The sequence below is a fragment of the Octodon degus genome, unplaced genomic scaffold (assembly GCF_000260255.1).
Source record: "Octodon degus isolate 3935 unplaced genomic scaffold, OctDeg1.0 scaffold00031, whole genome shotgun sequence".
NCBI lineage: Eukaryota > Metazoa > Chordata > Mammalia > Rodentia > Octodontidae > Octodon > Octodon degus.
In genome coordinates this window covers 12,731,740-12,740,272 of record NW_004524607.1, presented here as the reverse complement: position 1 = coordinate 12,740,272, position 8,533 = coordinate 12,731,740, and positions in this window count along the sequence as shown.

Sequence of the window (8,533 nt, the reverse complement as noted above, 5' to 3'; positions counted from 1 at the left end):
GTAGAGTCTGAATGAACTTAGGCTCATCACAAAGGGAAGAAAAAAATGTACATAAGAGGACTTTGTAAAGTGTTAACTTTTTTTTTTTTTTTTTTTGGTGGAACTGGGGATTGAACTCAGACCCTTGTGCTTGCCGGGGAAGTGCTTATCTTACTGAGCCATCTCCCCGGCCCCTGTGTTAACATTTTTTAAAGCAACTCTTATTTAGAGTTGCCATTTCTAAAGATTAAAAATCCGCAGTGGTTCTCCAATCATACCAAGGGACATGGGAAAGCTACAAAGAGAGAAAACATGTAATCCAGCTCCAAAGGGCTTCTTTAGCTCAAATCCAGGAGTTTGTCTTTTTATCTTATGCGCTAGATGGGTCACACCGTCTCTGCTGCGGTACCCAGACCGTCGGCTGAACAGCAATCCTTTGAAGAGGAAGAGCCGGACAAACTGCTGCTTGGAAATGTCGAACTGTTGCTGAATGGGTGTTTCGACAGGTGAAATATTTGGAGCGCAATTTCTCCCTCTTCTGGCCAAAAACGGAATTGCGGCAGAAAGGTACAAACTATCTTGTCCGAGTCCTGAGCCAAACAGTAGGAAGCAAGGGGAAGGGAAAAGGAGGGGAGCGCAGGGGCGCGCAGCGCGGGAAGAGGCGTCTCAGAGGGTGGACAGGAGGCAACCGGCTCCCTTGATGGGCGGAAGCCGCCCTGGCGACGGGAACAGAGGGCTGCACGTAAGAGGTCTTGGGCGCTGTCAGGCTCCATGACTGCGGCTCAGCAGGTTCGGCACAGGCGGCTGGCCTTGAGTCTGTGCTGCGGTGGCTCTGGCGCTGCATGTCTCCCGCCCGAGCCATGCTAGTCTGTGGAGCCCAGTTCAACTGTGCTCCAGCACCGCTCTCTGTGGAGAGCGTGCTTCGCCCCGCCCACCGCGGGGGAGGAAGGGCGGGAACTGACAGTTGGGCCCTCAGGCCCCGCCCACAGCGCTAGGAAGGAAAGGCAGGAACCCACAACTCAGCCCTGCAGCCTTCCCACCCCCAGGGCCGTGAGAAGGAAACAGCCTCCCACCAGGCCCCTCAATATGATATTCAGCGGGTACAGCCAGTACCACACCAACCTCCCTGAGCCGTGTGGGGTGGGACACTGACTTCCCCACCTCTCTGGGTCTGAGGCCCCTGACCCTGTGCATGGCCGCTATTATCCCCTCCCCAGGCAACTTCTGGTCTTTTGGGCCTCAGACATCTGCACAGCCACAACTCGGGCCTCCTGGACCGGAAGTGGAGATCACACACAGCGTGTTCTAATTTCCTTCCTGATCCCCTGACATCGCAAGCATCATGCTGGACCTTCACAACCTAGACCTTCTCCTCCCCTGCAGGAATCCTTCAGCCTGCAGTGCAGCACCTGCTTCACGCAGGACTCAGATCCTTCCTTTAGGAGCAGGGGAAGCCTACTCACACCTAAGACAGGGCTCACACCCATGCAGGGATGGAAGGTGTGGCCAGGGAGTGGATTAGTGGTGTCACCAGGGCTAAGGAGCACCCCTGGCTGAGGAGCAGCCCTGGCTAAGGAGCGCTCTGGACTCAACTCCCTCTTCCAGCAGAGGCATAGAGATCAGGTAGGTGTGCACCAGGCCCACACCGAGGCTTCTGTGGAAGCCCAGCCACAACCCCGAGTCCAGGTAGAGGGGCCTGCAGAGCCCCTTGGGCTGACTCTGGAATAGATCAGAAGTGGGCCTCTGCTCTGGCCACTGTTGAAAGCCTTCTGGAGAGGCTGAGACCCAACCCTGCCAAATCAGGACAGCTTGGCAGGGTGGTGCCTGCCCAATCTGTCCTGCCAGCTCCTGCTGTCCCCACCACAGGAACTCTTGCTCCGGGTCCATACATTCTGGCCCCAAACCACAAGAACAGGGAGGTATTTCAAAGACTGACCTCAACAGTGGGGATTTAAAGGAATCTGCCACAGCAGAAGAAAAACTCTCATCAGGAACAGAGCACTAGGTTGGGGTGTGAGGGCTTGGTCACTGCTCATGCTGAGGGACAAGGAGGTAGCATCGTGAACCTGGCATGCAGATGGCCTTGGTTGTGTATGTTGCTGTAGGTGATGGACCCCGGGGCCCATGCTCTCCACTGAGACCAAGACATTGCTCACACCCTGTACAGCCTTCGTGCAGGAGGAAGACACCACATGGTCACCATAGGCTCACCTTGGGCAGGAAAGCCCTCCAGGGCTGAGGGATCTTTGTGTGCTCTGCTTGGTGCACAATCTGGTGCTTCTTAAGTGCAATTCACAAAGCATATCCATGTCATAAACGTACAGTGTATAGCCTTTCCCATTCCCCAACATGATCAGGACCATGGTCCAGAAACAAGACATTTCCAGTACTGTTAGTATGGCTTATCCACTCGATGGCTTCTGCCAAAGCCCCACGACTTCACCAGAATGGCTTCATTGCACTGCCTCTATTGTCCTGAGCTTGAGTAGTGAACAGGGGCTCTCTCCTGTCTCCTCCTTCAGTGCAGTGGTGCCGGTGATATACCTTGATGTCTGCACATCATGTGCTCTCATTCACATTTCTATACATTGCTCTGCTGTGCAAATGCACAGCAATACATGTTCCCTTGGAATAGGGAACATCTAAGGTACATCCAGTTCCAGAGGGAACTTCAGTGAGTCAAAGCCCTGGTTTTATTCCACCCTGATCCCATGTATTACTTAGCTTTGCACTTTAGTTACTTAAGGGACTATCTGCAAATGGTAAAAAGGAGTGGTAGTGGTCATCTTGTTTCCTACAAATGCCTTGAGCTCAATCTGAAGTATGGGAAAAAAATTCCTGGGCTTCACACCAATATCCAATTCCCTCTCATACCATGCTAATGTTGGGTTGTGAATCATGACAATACAGCATGGGTTGGTTGTGACTTCTGGGATTAGTAAAAAGGACAACTGCAGCTTCATTCTAACTCTCTCCATTCCCCTGCTCTAGAGATCAGAAACTGAGCCTGCATGGCAAGGTCTTTATGGGGAGGAACTGAGAACAGCCAATGATAAAGAAGTGAGCATGTAGGTCTTCATCCCCATACAGCCTAAATGTGACTCATAGCCCTGAGAACCCTTAAGAGACTAAACCATTGAGTCACAATGCTGATTCTCACACCTAAGGAACTAAAGTTATATATGTTAAGGAAGATCTCAACCATCCAGTGAGGGTGAGGATTGGCCTTATCAATGGGGAGTGAGGAAGTCTAGTTTGCATGGCTGATAGCCAACACTTGACGTTTCTTCAACATTAGGCTACTCACTTGGTAAGATCTTGGCAACACCATGTATCTAAGTTAGGTTTCTCTCATTGCTGGGACAAAATACCCTGCATCCAAAATTAAGGGAGGAAAGATTGATTTAGCTCACAGTTTGTGGAGATCTCGGTCCACACTCGGCTGGCTCCACAGCAGACTGGCACATGGTGGAGGGCAACAGGGTAGTGGAAAACAGCAAAACAGAGCAAAAGGGAGGAGTAGGGGCAACAAGGGCCAGAGAGAGCAAGTCTGTCTCACATAAGTTGCATGCAGGCTCTCCACCCCCGGCTGGGTGGAGCACTCACACCCGTAATCCCAGGAGCACTCACACTGGTAATGCCAGCATTGGGCTGTGAATTCATCAGAGGCTCTAGAAGTCCACCTGATAACTGCATGAGGCTTTGGGGGACAAGTAGACACAAATCGTAACACCATGACAGTCACAGATGACACTGTTGTCAGCTTAATATCTATAATTGCAGTTGTTTCTGTTAAATCATAAGCATCTGTCTATTTTCTATTTATATAAATAGGTACATACCAATACAGCAGTTTTGGTGAAGTTTGTCCTCATGTGTAAGAATTGCGCACTACATATTTTCTATAATTTGACATTTGCTCCCCATTCCATAGGTCTCAGAGAACTTTCTGTGCTACTGTAACACAGTTTTAGAAACAATGTGTTTGATAGTGAATTGAACCATGTCCCCAGCTGAAAGGGACTCCAGTCCTTTTAGATGTGAGCTCTAAAAATAACATCTTTATTCAACTTAATGCTGACAGGGAATTTTGTCATTACTAGCTGAGATTTTAAACATGATTCCCTGGGCCTCCGTTCTTCCTTTTAAAGTAGGTGTTGATGATTCCCAACCCACAGAACTGGGGTGACATTGAATAAACTGATGTACTAGTGGCAGGCTCCTCATAACTCTTTACCAAGACTGCTCTTTTCTTTGGTTAGTCTTTAGTCTTGCCTTCTACCTTACTTGCACCCTTCCTCAAAGCACACTGAAGCAAGAGAACCGTGTTTCCTTGGGGAATTCAGTTTCAAGTCTAAGGTCAGGTGCACACACATCCCCAACACCTTTCCCGTCAGCCTCTAGAGCTGCAGCTACCTTGGACTGACGGTGCTCTTTCGCCGTCACTGAGGCGGAGCCATGGACGTGGGAGTGAGGCTGGCGATGCAGCCAAAGCCCACCCTTCGCTATCCTTTGCGTGCAACTGCTGGTTCAGCAAGGGCCCCACCTGCTCAGATACAGGCCTCTGCTGCAGGGGTATTGGGTTGCACCTCCGGGGAGACCCACCGGCTTCACAATTGACGCATAAGTGACTGTGGGGGTACGTGGAAGTTAACCTTGGACAGGGGCTTGCCAGCTAATGGGCAGTATCTCAGCAGGACCCTCTTACCTGAGGAGGAGATGTAGAATGCTCAGGCCCTCAGGTTTGGGAGGAAGTCCTGAGCGCAGAGCACACCTGGTGAGAGGGCGAGGGCAGTGGTGGGGTTTGGTGCCTGAGTGCCAGGAGAGCTGTCCATAGTCTCTTGTAACCATCTGTGCTACTCTGTACAAAGCCTAAGGTTTTTTAACTGCGAGGCCCAGTCTCACTTTCCCCTCATCAGAAGTAGCAACTGGTGACCTGCTTTAAGATTTGTCAACATACACACTACAATATGTCTATGTATAACTATATATATATATATATATAGGTGTGTGTGTAAGTGTATATATGTATATATCTATATATATTTATGCTAGTAGCAAGCAATGCATAAAATGCCATGTGTGAAACAAAAAATACTGATTCCAGATATATAATTTTTTACAGAACATATATGCATAAATATATATTTGTACATAATACATACAAACGCTTGGTTAACATCTAAGTTTTGCTCCACCTCATTGCTCGCTAAGTGAAGAAGTGTACAGGGTATGTACAGAACGCAGAGCAAAGAAATGGTCAAAGGAAACTCCATTTAATGACTGTACTTTTATTTGCATAACTTCTACCAACAGTACTATAATGTGTAGCAAAACTACAGTACTGTAAAGTATAGTTGGCAAAAGTTACAGTACTGTATAAACAAGGTGTACCCTACCAAAAAACATGCTGAGGCCCAGTAATCAAGAGATAGATAAACAGGATGCAGGATAAGTCCAAATAGTCATTTAGTAGGGTGGTGTTGTGTGAGAACTGCCTGTGTACATGTAAGTATAAATTAACTGTGTATTGATACACAAAAATTTTATCTATTTGCACACATAAATAGAGATATGAAACAACATATGCACATTCTTGTCTCTACAGCAAAGAAATCTACTATTTTAGGTTTTTGTTTTTGTTGTAAGAAAGTACGCTACTGTACAAACTGGTTTGTTTGTTTGTTTGTTTGTTTTGTGGAACCGGGAATAGAACTCAGCCCCTTGCCAGGCAAGCACTTACTCTACTGAGTTACCTCCTCAGCCCCTTGTACAAACTGTTCTGCAGCTTGCTTCTCCCTACCGCAGTGCTCCATGTAAGGGTACATACATTTCTCTTTATTTTTTCTGACTTATTTCATGGTGTGCCTCAATCTTCCTGTTCATAGCTGTTGGGGGCAGAGGTGAAACCAGTAGGAAATATTTTGGGGTTACCAGTCGGTATGGGTTTATGTCAGTCCCTAACATAATTGCCTCATCACCTGCTTTTTATTTAAGTGCATAGTGTAATTATTAATGGCACTTGCCTGGCAAGCAGGTTAGCAGGCCTCACTGAATAAAGCTATAGAGAGCATGGACTAGGTCCCTTGAGCCTTTTCAGGAAGTTTTAGTCATTCCCAGTACGTTGTGTGCTAATCCTACTATTTTTCAGTGTTGCAAAGATATTTGATTTTGCCTGCCAGTTACTGCAGGACATCATTCAAATCAAGGAAACTCTGGGCCTGGAGTTGCAAGTCCCCTTGGGTTTCTCCCATTTTTCCCGCCTTACACTGAAGTGCTTTTCCAGGGTGATGTGATCCTCAGGCCCTGCACAACCTGGACCCCACTTCTTTCTTTCCGAGCATCACATTCACTGCGCCCCTGCTGCCCTGGACCATTGCTGCTCATCCTCCTCAGGCCAATGCCCCCGTCCCCCAGCCAGAGTGCTCGAGGATCGTGTATCTAACTGATGCATCTAATTTCTTTCCTTGGCGCACACACTAACTTAGGAAAAGGTCTTCTAGATCACTTTGTGAATGAATGAGTTTCCTGCTCAGAGGTGCACTTGCAACATTTTTAATAAGCCTGCGCTCACTCCTTTTAATGAATGAAAATTGTTGTCATGAAGACCTAAGGACATGTTTGTAAGAAAAAAGAATTTTCTATCACTCAGGACCTCCTATACCAAGTGGCTCCAGCAGGAAAAAACACCACATCTGTCTGGGAATCTAGAAAAAACTACCAACTATTGTACTGCTCTGCATTTTTACAAATGTACACCTTCCTTGTGGTGCTGCTAAGCATAATTAATAAGTTAACATATGTAATTAATGTAGATTATATATTATATGGAAATATTATATTATATAGATTATATAGAAAAGAGACAAAATAATAATACCAAAATAACAGATATTTATATCTTATTAACTTTGACATACTAATTCATTTATCGCACTATAAACTACTTCTTTCAGGACGCTTCATTTGACCACAGACACCAACTAGAAAACTGAGACAAAAGCAAGCATCTGGCTGGTGCTCCCCTTCCATGATCCATCCACCTATCTTAAACTCAGAGGTTTTATCAGGGAGCACTGGATTTTCTCCAGTAACTCAAGATAAACTAGCCAAAGAGTTCTCCTCCGTTTGCTTTTGTTTCTGTTTCTGTGCATGCTCTTGCATCTGCCTAGAAAATCCCTTCATCCACAGCTCCCCGAGGGACATGTGCTTTGTCACCAATTGTGAGATTATGAGCCTTGCATTTCACCTCTAACCTCTAAGGTGAAACACTAGTGGCATCTGCTCCAAAGCCCTGTTGTGAGTAGTAAGTGGCATGACCAGAACTTTCAAGGGACGTGCCTGGGTCAGAGTCATCTCTCAAGTGATAGCTGGCATAAATTCTTTTTCTAAAGACAATCCCACTCCATCTTTCTTCCGAGGAGTTTCTCATGTGCTACCAGCACTGATGGTCATGATAGGATCAGAAGACCTCTCACTCTGGTGGGCAGGGCCCTTCAGGGGCAGCACTTCTGGAATCTTCACATTTAGGGAAACTGATCTGGAGGTGTGGTTTCCATCATCAACTCCTTAAGGTGAGCGAGACACTTGGCTTACCTTCTCTCCTGTTTGCTCACAGCCCTATTTAATGAAACCTAAGTGTTCTAAAAGTATAGATGTTGGAGATGAGAGGATGTGACAAGACAAGTCTTGGGAGGGAGGCATTTAGCAAATTCTAGGTGTCAGAGAGGAAGTTGCTCATGTCAGGTAGAACCAAGAGGAACTATCCAGGGCGAGTTACACAAAGGAAAAGGAGAGTGAGGGGAGAGCCTGAGCCAGAGCCTTTATTGGGCCTTCAAAGACAGCCGCAAGCCAAAACAGAGTAGGAAGCTTAGAATGGTCAAATTTGAATGATTGCGTAGGGCTTTGGTTGTTGGGGAGGTCTCTAGTTGCTGGTACTAAGCCCCCGTTGGTTTGGAACAGGAAAAATATTGTCAGGTGGGAGTTAGATAAGCAAGTTATTTGGACTATAGACTCTGGATGAGTTGGTTTTTATAGGAAAGACCTCCTTTTGTGGGGCATGCTTCACTATGCAGAAGAATGAACTCTCCTAGGAGGAGGAGCCTTCCTTGGCTATCAGCTCCATGAGGTGCCCAAGCATTGTAAAACACAGAAAGTAAAAAGCTTGAGCAACATACACTGATCCTGTTCCTTCTGCCCAGAAGACACCCCTGTCCCAGCAACCATTCCAACTTCCTCTCTGTTCCTAACTACTATAGGCCCTCATAGTGTGTGATTTATGCAGGGGTACCTAAGTACCTCCCTAGGTTAGTGGGCAGTCATAAGTAAGCTGGAAATCTCGGTGGATGAAATAAATCATCACATATGACTGGAGGAGGAAAGGCCAAGGTCAAGCTGTGACAGGGCTGGCACCTCTGGAAGATTGTAAGGAAATCCTCCCTACGTCTCCTCTTGTTTCTAGTGGCAGGTGATAACATTTGGTGCCGTTTGGTGATTGGGTGCTTCATCTAGACCTCTGCCTGTATCTTCCCTCTGTAGATGCTGTGTCCAAATT